Consider the following 14,313-nt stretch of genomic DNA (forward strand, 5'->3'; position numbering starts at 1 on the left):
GTGATCGCCCAACGTGGGGCTCGAACCCACGACCCCGAGATTAAGAGTCTCGTGCTCTACCGACTGAGCTAGCCGGGCTATGGAAATCTCCTCTGATAAACACAGCGTCATTGCAACATAGGAATCTGGGATATTGTTACTGATGTTTTTTTCTGTTTCCTTTTATTATTGTTAGCAATATTTTGAGTTGAGGGAAGATCCGTTGTATTATTCATTGTATCCTTGTAGAATAGAAAATTAGGTGACAGTTATTCCAATTTAGTTGGAAATCTTTAGTTATTATTCGCTAAGGGCTGCGGAAGGGTCAGGCAATGTAGAAAACAAAGCATTATTTGACACTAATTTTATTAAGTGTATGTACAAGATGTAGTTTCAAGATCTGAAAATTGTAATGATGATGCCACATTCCAAGTTTTATAACGCCGAAAAGCAATTTTGCTCTGTCCACTCGTCATCATTGAGGGATAGGCTATAATTCGATACTTTATAGTTTTGTATCATGATCACAGCATGGAGGTTACTCCTATAAGCATTTCTAATGTTTTTATAATTGAGGTTTTCTTATTTTTAGACAGACTTATACATACTCTGTGATACATCTCTAATTAACAACAGTAATTCTGTTGCTGTTTCTTTGACTAATTGGATTTGAAATTATTTTAATGCCAGTTGTTTTCTTCTATGTTTAATAATGATTGCATTACTTACCATTTTCCTCCATAGTTCATATTATATGTATCGTTCTGTAGCATGGATTTTTCTGTCGGCAAAATCTTTCCGACCAACAGACATCGGATCTTGTTATTTGTATTTTAGACCAGCACCGATAAGGTTCTGTAAGTGTGGTGACCTCTGGACTTATTAAAATACATTGAACTATTGAGAAAGTCAACCGGATTAATTTTCACATAGAAATGTTTAGAATTAATGAATGTGACGAATCATTTATATTTAGAATTATATATGAAATAGTGCTTCATTTACATGAAAGCTATTACGTTTGACTAAAGCTCCACAGTCGAGTATATCTCTAGTTGCTTTTTGGGCCAGATGAGTTAGCTTTGCGCAGTGGCAGTATCGTAACCAATGAGGGCTAACCGAGGTGCGATTATTGCTAGTTGAAAACTTTTCCCAATACCCCGCCTAGTTGACGTGAAAAACCGACAACGACGGCAATTTCTATCAGCCCTTACCAGGGCCAAAAACCTCTCATGCCTATAATGAAATCCATTAATAATTATGCAATATTTACCTGTGAAATATTGGAATTATTAAATACAGAATCCGTATTGTATTATGAGAAATTCGTCAATTAACTAGAAGGTTGATGTAATGGTTTGGCTAACAGGAACTGATTGCTCTTTTTCTTCTTTCCAATCGCTATCCCTACATTAAGGGGTCGGTTGCCTGATGTGTTCTCTCTGCCTTCTAACAAAGGCAACCATGTCATCCTTCACCTTATCTCGCCAGCTAATTATTTGCCTCCCTCTCGATCTTCTACTCCCCAAGATCTCTTCAATCCATTTTCAACAAATGTCCACACCATCTCAGTCATGACACACTGTAATCTTTACTATGCTTATCATTCTTCTTATTTCATTATTTTCCAATATATTAAGCAGTGATATTCCCTTAATTCACTTAAGTATTCTCATATCTTTTCTCTCAAGCTTTACTTTCTCTTATCATTGTAGAGTCCATGTTCCATTTCATATATCAACACTGGTCTTATTACTGTGCTATAGTGCGTGACTTTTAGCTTTACTGGTGTAAGGACACCGATCCCTTCGTCGTCCAGAAAATCGACAAACTACTTATTTATTTAAATTCTCTCTTCGCCACACTGTGGTATCCTATGTATATATATTCCGCTCTACCAGAGCTACATTTTGATGTATGTATCGTTTCATAATATGTTTTTGTTAACCCATAATTCATATATTTGTAAGTGTAAGAAAACACATATATTTTGGCGGGCACTTCAATCTGACTTGGCGCCAACGTCATCCTACGTTTCCGTCCGCACCTTGTAATATATCTCCGTGCACATTCAAATAAAGTATCAGTTGATCTTGGTGACGCTTGTCTCACTGTCCTTACACTGGCATTTTCTTATCCCATACCATTTCTGCTACCTCCCTCGACTTCCCCTAAGCTGCTTGTATCCTATTCTCAACTTCAGCCTCACTCTCTCCCTCCTGACTTAGAGTAGATCCTAAATATCTGGATTGTTCTACCTGTTTTTTAACCGAGCCTCTACTTTCATGCATGGCTGTTCTTCCATTACCTTCCTTACCACTAGCCATAGTCCCAGTCTTATTATTATTACTTGCTATGTTACAAACCTAATTGGAAAAGCAGGATGCTATAACCCAAAGGGCTCCAGGAGGGAAAATAGCCCTGTGAGGAAAGGAAATTAATAAATGCAAGAGAAGTCATGAACAATTGAAATAAAATGTTTGAAGAACAGTAACAACTTTAAAATAATTCTTTTATATATAAATCATAAAAACTTCTAAAAAAACCAGAGGAAGAGAAATAAGATAGAATAGTGTGCCCAACTGTACCCTCAATCAAGAGAATTCTACCCCAAGACAATGAAAGACCACGGTACAGTGGCTATGGCACTACTCAAGACTAGAGAACAATGGTTTGATTTTGGAGTACCCTTCTTCTAGTTTAGCTGCTTACCATAGCTAAAGAGTTGTCTAGCTTTACCAAGAGGAACGTAGCCACTGAACAACTACAGTGCAGTAGTTAATGTCTTGAACGGAGAAGAGTTTGGTAATCTCAGCGTTATTCGGTATATGAGGACAGAAGAGATTGTGGAAAGAATAGACCAGGCTATTCATTGTATGTGTCGGCAAAGGAAAAATTAACCGTAACCAGAGAGAGGGATCCTATGTACTGTCTGGCCAGTCAAAGCACCCGATGACACTCTAGCAGTAGTTTCTCAACGTGTGGCTGGTGCTTTGGCCAACCTACTACCTACAATCCATATTCATTCTCAAACTACCCCTCTCCAAAGTCTCCTGCTACTCTACAACCCATCTCTGTAAGTCTTCCTCATTTTCAGGAGTAATCACAAAATCCTCTGCATGTGGCAACCCCTCAAATCTTCATTTCTGATCTCTTCACTTAACACAGCCATGAACACCACAAATAAAAACGTGGCCAATGCTGACCTCTGGTGTAATCCAACACTAACTTCAAAGGTTTCTGTTTCTCAACAGCTGTTATTACTTTTGTCCTTGTTCTTTTGTACATAACCTCTACCATTCTTACCATCTTCTCCGGAACTTTCCTCTTCCCCAAGCACCAAAACATCACTTCTCTTGGTATTCTACCATAGGCCTTCTCTAGATCTACAAAGGCTCAGAAGAACTTCCGGTTACCCTCTAGCCTTTCTTCCTTTAGCTTCCTTACTTTAAAGATTGCTGACGCAGTCCCTTTGTCCCTCATGAATCTATGCTGCTGTTTCCCAGTCTTTACAATCTCTCATCTGGTACCCTTTCAAAATCTTTCAAACCTTGCTCTGTTAGTCTTCCACATTCCATGGCATCACCTTTTTGCTTGAGTATGGTTATTATAAGACTCTCCCCAGTGTTTGGGCATTATTTCCTTTTTCCTTATTGCTCTTCATAAATCCAGCATAGATTCTTCCCCCTCTGAACCTAGTATCTTGACCATTTCAATTTGAAACTCTGATGGACCTGTTGCTGCACCATATTTCCTATTACTCAATGCATACTTCCTTTTGGTATTCCCTATTTTCATCACTGGCCAGTCCACCCTTTGTGCTTCTCCCAGCTCCTCTCTCATTTACAGTATTCAATAGCTTTTAGAAATTTTCTATCTATTTCCTCGTAATGTTTTCTTCCCTATGCAATATGTTACCATCACTATCATTTATAACTCCCAGTTACCCCAAATCCTGTCTTTGCACTTTTCTCCAGTTTGAAATTTTATAGATATCCCTTCCTTCTTCCTTTGATACTATCCTTTCATTCAATGCTCTTCTGCACTTCCAACAGTTATACCTACTTTCCTCCTCAAAATTTTTCTCTTCGGTGTACTGTTCCCCTGCGCTCCATGAATGCTTTACTTTCCTGTTCTTAAATGCCATCAATTTTTTAAACCCACATTTGCACCTCTCTCCCACCATACTTTTTCTCCTTTTGACCCTCCATATCTGCTGGTTCTTCACACAAAATTCTTTGTTTCACCTACACATATTTCTTTCATACCCACTCAGATATTTTCTACTCTGTTAACCTGTTCACTCCCTAATTCAACCTTTCTATTCGTCTCTTTTGCAATCCTCCTAAATTGCTCACACATTTCCCCCATCCAAGTCCCAAACCTTAATTCTAGATCTCTTTCTCTTCTTGGGTTTTATACTTCTCATTTTAGAATCAATCACCTTCAGTTTATGTTGTTCAACACATGTTTCCCCAAAAACCTCTTAAAAGTTCATCACATTCTTCCTTCCAACTCCTCTGTTGCGTTCATCTATTACGTACAAAGTAGATTATGTAAACATCTATTTCAATAATTTACCAATAAGTAGAAAAACAGTAAAAGTGAAAGAAAATAATAACCAGGAAACAATATTAATATCTATATTTAAGATTTAACATAAGTCAACAAATATGGTGATGTAGGTTTTGGTTCTATGTCTCAATAAAGTGATATACAAATGTCAAAGAAATTCAGTTCCGAACTTTTGATGAATTTGTCCAGGTCGTGGTTTCAGATATAAAAGATAAAAAACAGAAACAACAGCTGCTGATGATATTCAATCTTCCAAGGTGTCCTTGTTATTTGATATACAGCAGCCTTGAAATAAAGGAAGAAATTTACCAGCATCACGAGGAATGATCCCACAGTGATTAGTGAGTCCAGATTGCTGAAACATTCGTTTTGTTCATTCGTAGTGTATTACAGCCAACTCTTCCTTTTGGCACGGGCCTTTCCCTTCGTCGACCCGTAGGTAAAGGAAATATTCCTTGAGTTTCCCTTATATATATGAGTCTGTTTTCTCTAGGGAATCCTGAATCGTACATGGCTAATATTACTCAGTACGCATGCCCGGTCAGTGCGAAGTAAGAAGAAATTATGAGAAGTATCCAGAAACAATTGTTCTAGAATACAACGACATCTTTGAGTTACAAATCGTTACAAAGTTTTTAACTTTACTTTAACATTTGATGTGTAAAAGTAAGCCTTCTTCACAAGTCTTATAACATAATATACATAAAATTTAATCTACATATAACATCCTCTAACCAGGATGTAATCTATTTGGCTTTTCATTCCTCCACTTTCATACGTTATCAGGTGCTTATCAAACAGCGTGTTCATACGTGTCATTCCAAAACTCTGAGCCATCTCTAATATATAGGCTACTCCATGGCCTCCATGTACCTCTTCATATCCATCCCTTCTCTTTCCTACTCTGCCATTCATGTCATCTATAATTAGCTGATCCTCCACTTTTACTGTTTCAATAGCTGCCTCCAACTCTTGTCTGAATAAATCTTATTCTTGGCAAACTCTCTGAGGGGCATACACTGAAATTATATTCACTGTATGATTCCATATTATATGTAATTGGAATTTTTAAAAGCCAATCATTTAGTATCTACTTCTACCATTTTTATCCTTCTAGTTTGTGTTATGGCCCCAACTCCATTTCTTCCATCTCATGCCCTGTAGTAATAGTGGTTATACCCATTTCCTATCTCTAGTTCCATTCTCTTCCCATTGTCGCATGCACTCACAGGATATCTATCGTCCCCCTTTCCATTTCATCCACTATCAGTCTTTCTGTTAATGTACCAACATTGCAAGTACCTGCTTTGATTTTCCATTCTGTCTCTAGCTTCTTTGGCTGTAGATGTGAGCCTTGCAGTACCTCTTGTCCATTAACCCTGTCAGTAGGGGGATCCTAATGCATGTCACTTACTAGGGACGCCTTAGCTACATCCACATCCTAATTTTAGTTAGGTTATAATAATAAGTGAAGGATATTCCGAATGGAGTTTCCTTATTCAAATATATTTTGCTATTGATGATCTCAACCCTTTTGTTTCCATGAATAAAAAGTTTTAAAATCATTATTTTGAGGAAATTAATGTGTATTTGGAATTATAGGTGTACTGGTACTTTATTTACATAAATGTCTTATGTTTGAATAAAACTCCTCAGTCAAGTAAATGACTAGTTGCTTTTTGGGCCAGGTGAGTTAGCTTTGCGCAGTGGCAGTATCGTAACCAATGAGGGCTAACCGAGGTGCGATTATTGCTAGTTGAAAACTTTTCCCAATACCCCGCCTAGTTGACGTGAAAAACCGACAACGACGGCAATTTCTATCAGCCCTTACCTGGGCCAAAAACCTCTCATGCCTATGATGCAATTCATCTGAGTATAACACTCAATATTCTTAATTACGGAATTAGTGTTGTCTTTTGAGAAATTGAGCAACCAACTATAGTAGTACCAATCTAAGGTGAGGGTTTTGGGGTGTCCGCAGGAGAAAACAACCTTGCCTCTTGAAGTTCTTTTGTTTTTTTTGTAGAGGCTTTGAAACTTAGAGCTCTCTGTTTCTTACTAATCCCCCATGGGAAAGTTTACCCTAAAATCAAAATCTGTCCTGTACAAATTATCTTCCTTTCAGTGTCTGGTTAGGGGTAATGGCCACTTCCATTATATTAGAAAGGTTCACTGGCATATCGATTTATTTTTCCTTTATTCAGATATTTGTTGTGTAGTATTTGATAAGTAACATATACCATAGCAATACTTTCAGCCTGTCTATTGGTATTAGAACTTCAGAAGTTATTTTTTATTCTTTTGTCAACTTATTAACAATCAACGAAAGAGACAAAACTAAAGGAAAATCACGTTCACCCTGACTTTTCTTCGCATTATTTCTAGAAATCTTTATCGCATGCACTGCACGTCATATCGTTCCATCAAAAATTTCCTACCATCAAGTTTTGCGTACTGCATTCTCTACTACCTGTGAATCCAGCTTTTTCCCTCATCTCAAAAAAGTTGAGAATTATCCGACGAAGCAAACATTTGTCTGGTTGACGAAGCAAACATTTGTCAAAGTCGTTCAAACCAGTCACAGGTTTTGATCTTTTCTTTTTCTTTTTCTCAAAAACTGTAGTACCAAATAATTCTTGCAACTCTTGTGCTTCTTTATATATTCGTTCATCTGTAACTTTACTCACATATGTTGTTTCAGCTGTACGAAGAGTTGCATTTACAGCATTAGTAATAGGGTCTCTGTTCTGTTTTTCCATTGTGAAGTATCTTAACCCATTATGAATGGTTTTCCTTGTTTGTCTTTGAAAGACGATTATTGAGGAATTATGACCATCCAAGGGAACTACTAAAAGGTGCGTTTTCCTATAATGATGGATGCAACTCAAGATATACCCAAGACTCTAGGTCAGAAAGGTACACACCAAAGACTCATTTCTTCTATAGGGTTAATATAGATAGCTGGCTTGATTTGAAATAATTAATCAAACATTCATTTGTTTGAAAAAACGTCTGCTAATCTCCGCCTTCACCATAAGGGACTCCAGATTATAGGATTTGACCATTCTTAACCGGTTAACAAAGGGTTATTGCTTCTTAACTGACAGATGCTTGACCAAAGATTCGAGATTGTAGATGTGTCATCGTGTATGCCATATTTCTTAAAGATGATATCGAAAAACTGTTGAAAATATTGATTATTTACAACTGTATTCATAAAGCCATGATTTGTAGGTATTACAGAGTAATACACTTTAGTTTTGTTATATAACAACAACCTATATTTCAATTTTTTTTTTTAAATGTAAGTTTGGCAATGCACAAATGAATTTTGCTCCACCAAAACCCTCATGATAGTCTGGTTTAATTGTAGAAGCTGATATAAATGCCTTGGCTAACAGGAACTGATTTTGCTATTAGGTTATAATAATAAGTGAGGGATATTCTGAATGAAGTTGGCTTCAACAGAAAAAAATATTAATAAAGGGAAGATATACTAGTATATTTTTTATTAAGTGAGCTCTATTTAATCAAATCTGAGAGAATTTGAAAAAGAATAATTGACGTTTATTTGCCTTGTGAATGATGCAGTATATGTAAGGGGTTCGATCAGCTGCTAAGTCATCTGTGTGAGTAGTGAATTTGTAGTGAGATTGTGTGGTATTAACTGGTTGGGGTGTAGGGATAGGGGAAAAAAGCAGTAAAGCTGTTAACTTAAGCGAGTTAGGTCAACCCGACCTATGTCAAATTTATGAGTCCTACATTGATATTTGGATCGTTCACATAGTTGACAACCCTGTACCGCAGAGCTGAGAAGGTAAGAGCTATAGTTTATTTGTATAATCAGTGTTTCTTTCCAGAGAGAGAGAGAGAGAGAGAGAGAGAGAGAGAGAGAGAGAGAGAGAGAGAGAGAGAGAGAGAGAGATGCTAGGCAGTTTAGTTTTTATCATGATGACAGCATGAACGTTAATTTTATCAGTATTTCTTAAGTTTTATGATTGTATTTTTTTTAGCCAGACTTCTACATCATCTGTGATACATCTCTAATGTGCATGTCAGATATTCTGATCTGATACTGTTTCTTTAACTTACTGGATTTAAAGTTGTTTTAATGGCCATTGTTTTCATTTTAATGGCCATTGTTTACTTCATAATTAGCAATAATTGGATTAATTACCAGTTTTCGTCATTGTTGAAAATATAACTAGCAATATCTTGCATGTATTTTTTTGTGGGCAAAATTTCTACTTATTTAACTGTGCTTCTATAGTAGCCTTTCAATTACCATGTTTAATATGATTTATCTTTTTTGCTGATTTAGTTTGTCTCAAGTGTATTCAAAGGTTGAAGAATTTAAGAGGCCTGCGTTGCTCTTGGAAATCTTTCCGACTAACAAACAATGTATCTGGGTATTTTGTTTTAGACCAGCACTGGTAAGGTGCTATGAAGTATGAGAAGGGCGGTGGACCTCTGACCTTATCTCCCCTTCCTACCGTGTTCAGGGGGGAGAGCAAATAGTCATACCCTGGTGAGAGGTGATATCCCGAGAAGTACACTGGGAAACCACTCTCTCCCACAGATTGCTTCACCAGCAGGTTGTAGTTAGGAAAAGGAAAGGGATGGGAAGGGTTTAATCTGTGTGCTCATATGTGTTCATATCTATCTAAATATTTAGATGACACTTTTTACGTACCAGTTACACTAGTTTAAATATATTTTCCTATGGTTAATGTCGACCACTTTATTCTTCACAAATAGAAATGTTTAAAATTAATGAGAAAATTAATTTTCATTTAGAATTATATATAAAATGGTGATTAATTTACATAAAATTTCGTGTTTGCCTTGAACTCCTCAGTCAAATTCATGTCTTGTTGCTTTCTCAGCCAGATGTGTTAGCTTTGCGCAGTGGCAGTATCGTAACCAATGAGGGCTAACCGAGGTGCGATTATTGCTAGTTGAAAACTTTTCCCAATACCCCGCCTAGTTGACGTGAAAAACCGACAACGACGGCAATTTCTATCAGCCCTTACCAGGGCCAAAAACCTCTCATGCCTATAATGGAATCAATTGAAGTATAACCTGCAATATATACTTTGAAAATATTGGAATTCTTGATTACAGAATTAGTGTTGTATTTTTAGAATTATGCCTTGGCTGACAGGAACCTATTACTCCCCTCTACTTTCACACTGTCATCTCTACATTAAGGGGTTAGTTACCTTATGTGTTTTTTCCGAGGCATCCTGTTCCACCAAACCTCTTCTCTCCATGTCATCCTTCACCTAACTTTGCCATCTAATTTTCCTCCTCCCCCTTTATCTTCTACCCTTGGACAGCCAGAGCTCAGCTCCCGCACAGCAAAGACCTCTCAGCCAGAACTTACCCGGCACAGGGGACACCTAGTTCCCCTGCCTGCTACAAGATTATCGCCGTCAGTGACTGTCGTCCTTAGACTCGGGTAGCTGCATTTTTCAGCTAGTCAAGAATTAGGCGCAGAGTCCAGTCTCTTAAACTGGTATTTTCAGCTCTGCCTGGGGACTATTGACTTTCAGATGAACACACACAAGGTTAAATCCTTGTGTGAATGGGAAGATCCAACCTTTTGTGAAATGCACACTTCCATTCCTCAGCGTTGTTGTCAAATACTCGAACTGCTGCCACAACTTTGCTGAGCCCCACCAAGAATGTTTCGACTTCCTTAGAGACAAATACGATATAATTTACTAGCTGTAACTAGACCCAGCATGGATCTGCCACAGAGTACATTGCAAGTGTACCAACTGCCGTACTGCTCGTGTAGCACAGTACCACAGAATGGCCAAACGGCCGAATTTAATTACCCTTCCTACCACCTCTCCTGCCCAAATTCCTGTTCCTCCTGCATCACCTTGCTTACCCAGTCTCCATGCCACCTCTCCTAACCATGTTCCTGCATCCACTTCTGCATCAGTGGGACCCCTGCTGCCAAGAAGAAGAGCAGGTCCAACACACCACCTACCTCTTCAACTATGGACACCTCATCTAGTCCAGCAGATAAGCATTTGATAGATTGTAATGGTACCAGCTGCCTGACACAGCTTCTCAATGAAGCTCCCCCCTTTGAAAGAGAGCCCTGTTTCAGCCGCAGCAATGTCCACCTCACCACCAGTAGCCACCACACCAGTGGTGTCCACCTCACCAGCATTAGTTGCATCTCCAGTAAAGGTCACCTCACCAGTAGTAGCCACCTTATATGGGGCACCTACCTAGCCAGCAGTAGCTGCCTGCCTTACTAGTAAAGCAGCTTCCCAAGTTTAGGCTACCAGTAACAGAGATGCCCCATCTTATGCAGCAGTAGCTGCCATAGCAGCTGCAAATCCCACAATCAAGATCACTGCTAGAGCCAACCTCAAGGGGTGACCTTATAATCACCTCAAAGGAAGAAGATATCTCCAGCCTTCTTGAAAGGGAAGACTCCTTGACATACCTGGACCTTTCTAAGAGGCTGAGGAATGCAGTTGTCTGCAGCTGCCCAGTTAAGATGCCACTTGAATTTGGCAGCAATATTGCCAATGCAGAATGAGGAAAGACAAGCAGAAAAGTACCCACAAAGGGGGTAATAGTTACCTTCATTGGGCTCATCCCTCTGGCCCTTGATATTGGAATCTGGGGAACCTTCTCGATCAAAGATTTCTCACCTGGTCCCATGAAGTTTTTCAATCGTCAGCGGTTTGGACACCACAAAGAAGAATGCAGGAGCCCAACTGTCTGTGGACTCTGCAGTCAACGTCATCCAGCGCAAGACTGCATAGATGTATATAAGGAGGGGAGGGAAACCTTTCCTAAGTGTTCCAACAGTGCCCTTCCCCATCATGTTTGGAATATGAGGTGTCCAGAGTTCCTGAGGAGATGTGAGGCAGTAATCAATCCATCGACTACCACAGCAGTATCTATGCGGCCAGTGACTTCTACAGTTGCAACAGTTCTGACCCAGCCACCTAAGCTGCTGAGAATCCCACATTGCAAACTTGTCCAGCAACCTGCTACCATCCCTTCTCCAGATCCAGTTATCCTTATCCCACCTGTACCACCACCTTCCCAAGTTCCTTCTTCCTCCCCACCCTCCCTAAACCCTCCCCATAACCCATCATCACCCACCAACTTGACTCTCTGCCCCTTGAAGAAATCATTCCTGCCCTCCTCCACCTCCTGTCCAGAGTCTATTCTATTTAAAATCCCCCTTCATGTCTAGACTTTTCCTATCCTTCCCTAATCCCATGCTCTCACCCCCTCCTTGACAAAAGTTGCTATAACTTATAACTCCTCCTTTTTCTCTTACTGAAATTCCTTCTCTCCTCTCCCAGTCTTTTACTTACTGGCACTTGCTGCTATAAAACTTTTACCTACTCATAAAGCTTATCCTTTTGGTTACAGTTGGATCAGGGTTTTTTTTTCTTTGGCCTGGCAGCTATGCTGTTTGGACTGAGCAGCTGCGCCTACTTTCCGGGTCTTGGATGACTATATCGATGCAGTCTGGTTGCTGTGAAAAGAGTTCAGTTCCTCTTATAAGAAAAACTTTTGCTCCTGGTGCGGAGCAGTTACTTGTACTAAGAGCATAGTTCCTTATGCCAAGAGCCCCTGCTCAGCTGTAAATACCTGGCAATCTGAACCAACCAATCAACCTTCTACCAACAACAGATTCCCTCCAAGCCTCGTCACTCCCTGCACATCAGATGCCCACACCATCTCAGTCATGACACTCTGTAATCTTTACTATGCTTGTCATTGTTCTTATTTCATCATTTTCCAATCTATCAGGCAGTGATATTCCCCTAATCCACCTCGGTATTCTCATCTGTATTTTCTCAAGCTTTGTTTCCTTCTTTCGTCTTAGAATCCATGTTTCCAATCCATACATCAACACTGGTCTTCTTACTGTGCTATTGATCTTGACTTTTATTTTAGCTTTACTGGCGTTTGCTTTTCACATAAAATTCCTGCTACCTTCCTCCACTTCCCCCAGGCTGTTATTATCCTAATCTCAACTTCAATTTCACATATTCCCTCCTGACTTATATCAGATTCCAAGTATCTAAATTTGTCTACCTGCTTTATAACCGAGCCTCTACTTTCTTGCATGACTATCCTGTCCCTACCTTTCTTACTACTAACCATAGCTTCAGTCTTATCCACATTTATTCTCAAGCCACACTTCCCCAACGTCTCTTGTCACAATACAACCTTTCTCTGTAAATCTTCCTAATTATCAGTGATAATCGCCAAATCATCTGCATATAGTAACTCCCACAGCTCTTTATTTCTGATCGCTTCACTTAACACACCCATGACCACCCCAAATAAAAATGGGACTGATGCTGACCTGTAACCCTATACTAACTTCAAAGGTTTTTGTTTTCCCATCAGCTGTCATTACCTTTGTCCTTGTTATTTTGTACATCTCTACCATTCTTCATGTCTTTTCTTTTCCTCGAGCACCAAAGCATCACTTCTCTTGGCATTCCATCATAAGCCTTCTCTAGATCTACAAAAGTACAGAAGAGCTTCTGGTTTCCCTCTTGTCTTTTTTTCCTATAGATGTCTTACCATAAAGATAGCATCCACAGCCCCTCTCTCCCTCATGAATCCATACTGCCTTTTGCCAATCTTTACAATTTCTAGCAATCTCTCATCTGGTACCCTCTTAAAAATTTCAAACCTTGCTCTGTTAGTTTAATTTCTCTGTAATTATCACAATCCATGGCATTACCTTTCTGCTTAAATATAGATACCATTAGACTCTCCTCCCAGTCTTTAGGAATTATTTCTTCCCATATTGCTCTTAATAAATCTGGCATCCATTCTTCCCCCTCTGTAGATAGTATCTTGACCATTTCAAGTTGAAACTCTGATGGATCTGTTGCTTTACCCTTTTTAATTTAGTCAGTGCCCATTTCTAGTATTTTGTATATCCATCACTGGCACCTTCACCCATTGTGCTTTTCCAAGTTCCTCTCTCTGATTTTCAGTCTTCAATAGTTGTTAAAAATATTCTCTCCATTTCCACCTAATGTCTTCATCCCAATACAATATATTTCCATCTCTATCCCAATACCTCCCAGTTGCCCCAAACCCTATCTTTGCATTTTCCTGAATTTTGAAATTTTATAGCTATCCTTTTCTCCTTCCCATGTTCCTAGCCTTTCACTCAATTGCTCTACTGCTCTTCTGATAGTTATATGGACTTTCCTCCTAGAATCTTTTTGCTCTTCTCTGTGCCGTTCCTGTGTACCCTGTGCATACTTTATTTTCCATTCTGTAAATGCCTATGATTTTCTTATAGCTGACTCTTGTATCTCTCTACCCCACCACTACTTATCACATATCGACACATCATATCTGCTAGTTTTTCTCACTAATTCCTGTTTTCCCCACACAGTTTTTCATACCCACACATATTTTCCACTTTGTTACCCTGTTCATTCTAAGTTCCCAAACCCTAATTCTAGATCTTTTTTTTTCTACCTCATTTTAAAATCTATCATTACCAGTCTATGTTTTTTTAACACATGCTTATCCCAAAACTTTACAGTTCATCCCAGTCATCAACCACAGTTCTAGTTGGTGGGCCTAACCTTTGACTAAATAGTCAAATCACAAGGTATCAGTATCCACAGTTATTGGTAGTGGGCCTAGCCTTTTAATAAAAAGCAAGAATATAAGGTAGTGGTTGTCGTAGTCACTTTCTACGACTCACACGACGTACGGTGGTAATATTCT

The 14,313-nt window shown here is 39.0% G+C and overlaps 1 protein-coding gene and 4 non-coding genes across 6 annotated transcripts in view; 4 read left to right on the plus strand and 1 right to left on the minus strand.

The window, feature by feature from the left end:
- LOC137641610 (prostaglandin reductase 1-like) overlaps positions 1-14,313 on the plus strand; it is a 581,256-nt gene that overhangs the window by 72,543 nt on the left and 494,400 nt on the right. The window lies entirely within an intron of this gene.
- On the minus strand, positions 6-78 carry TRNAK-CUU (transfer RNA lysine (anticodon CUU)). The gene has a single exon. It is a non-coding gene; the product is annotated as a tRNA-Lys (tRNA).
- LOC137641709 (U4 spliceosomal RNA) lies at positions 1,058-1,198 on the plus strand. The gene has a single exon (XR_011044574.1). It is a non-coding gene; the product is annotated as a U4 spliceosomal RNA (small nuclear RNA).
- LOC137641720 (U4 spliceosomal RNA) lies at positions 6,250-6,390 on the plus strand. Its single transcript, XR_011044583.1, has one exon. It is a non-coding gene; the product is annotated as a U4 spliceosomal RNA (small nuclear RNA).
- LOC137641710 (U4 spliceosomal RNA) lies at positions 9,452-9,592 on the plus strand. The gene has a single exon (XR_011044575.1). It is a non-coding gene; the product is annotated as a U4 spliceosomal RNA (small nuclear RNA).

The sequence above is a fragment of the Palaemon carinicauda genome, chromosome 5, assembly GCF_036898095.1.
Source record: "Palaemon carinicauda isolate YSFRI2023 chromosome 5, ASM3689809v2, whole genome shotgun sequence".
Taxonomy (NCBI): Eukaryota; Metazoa; Arthropoda; class Malacostraca; order Decapoda; family Palaemonidae; genus Palaemon; species Palaemon carinicauda.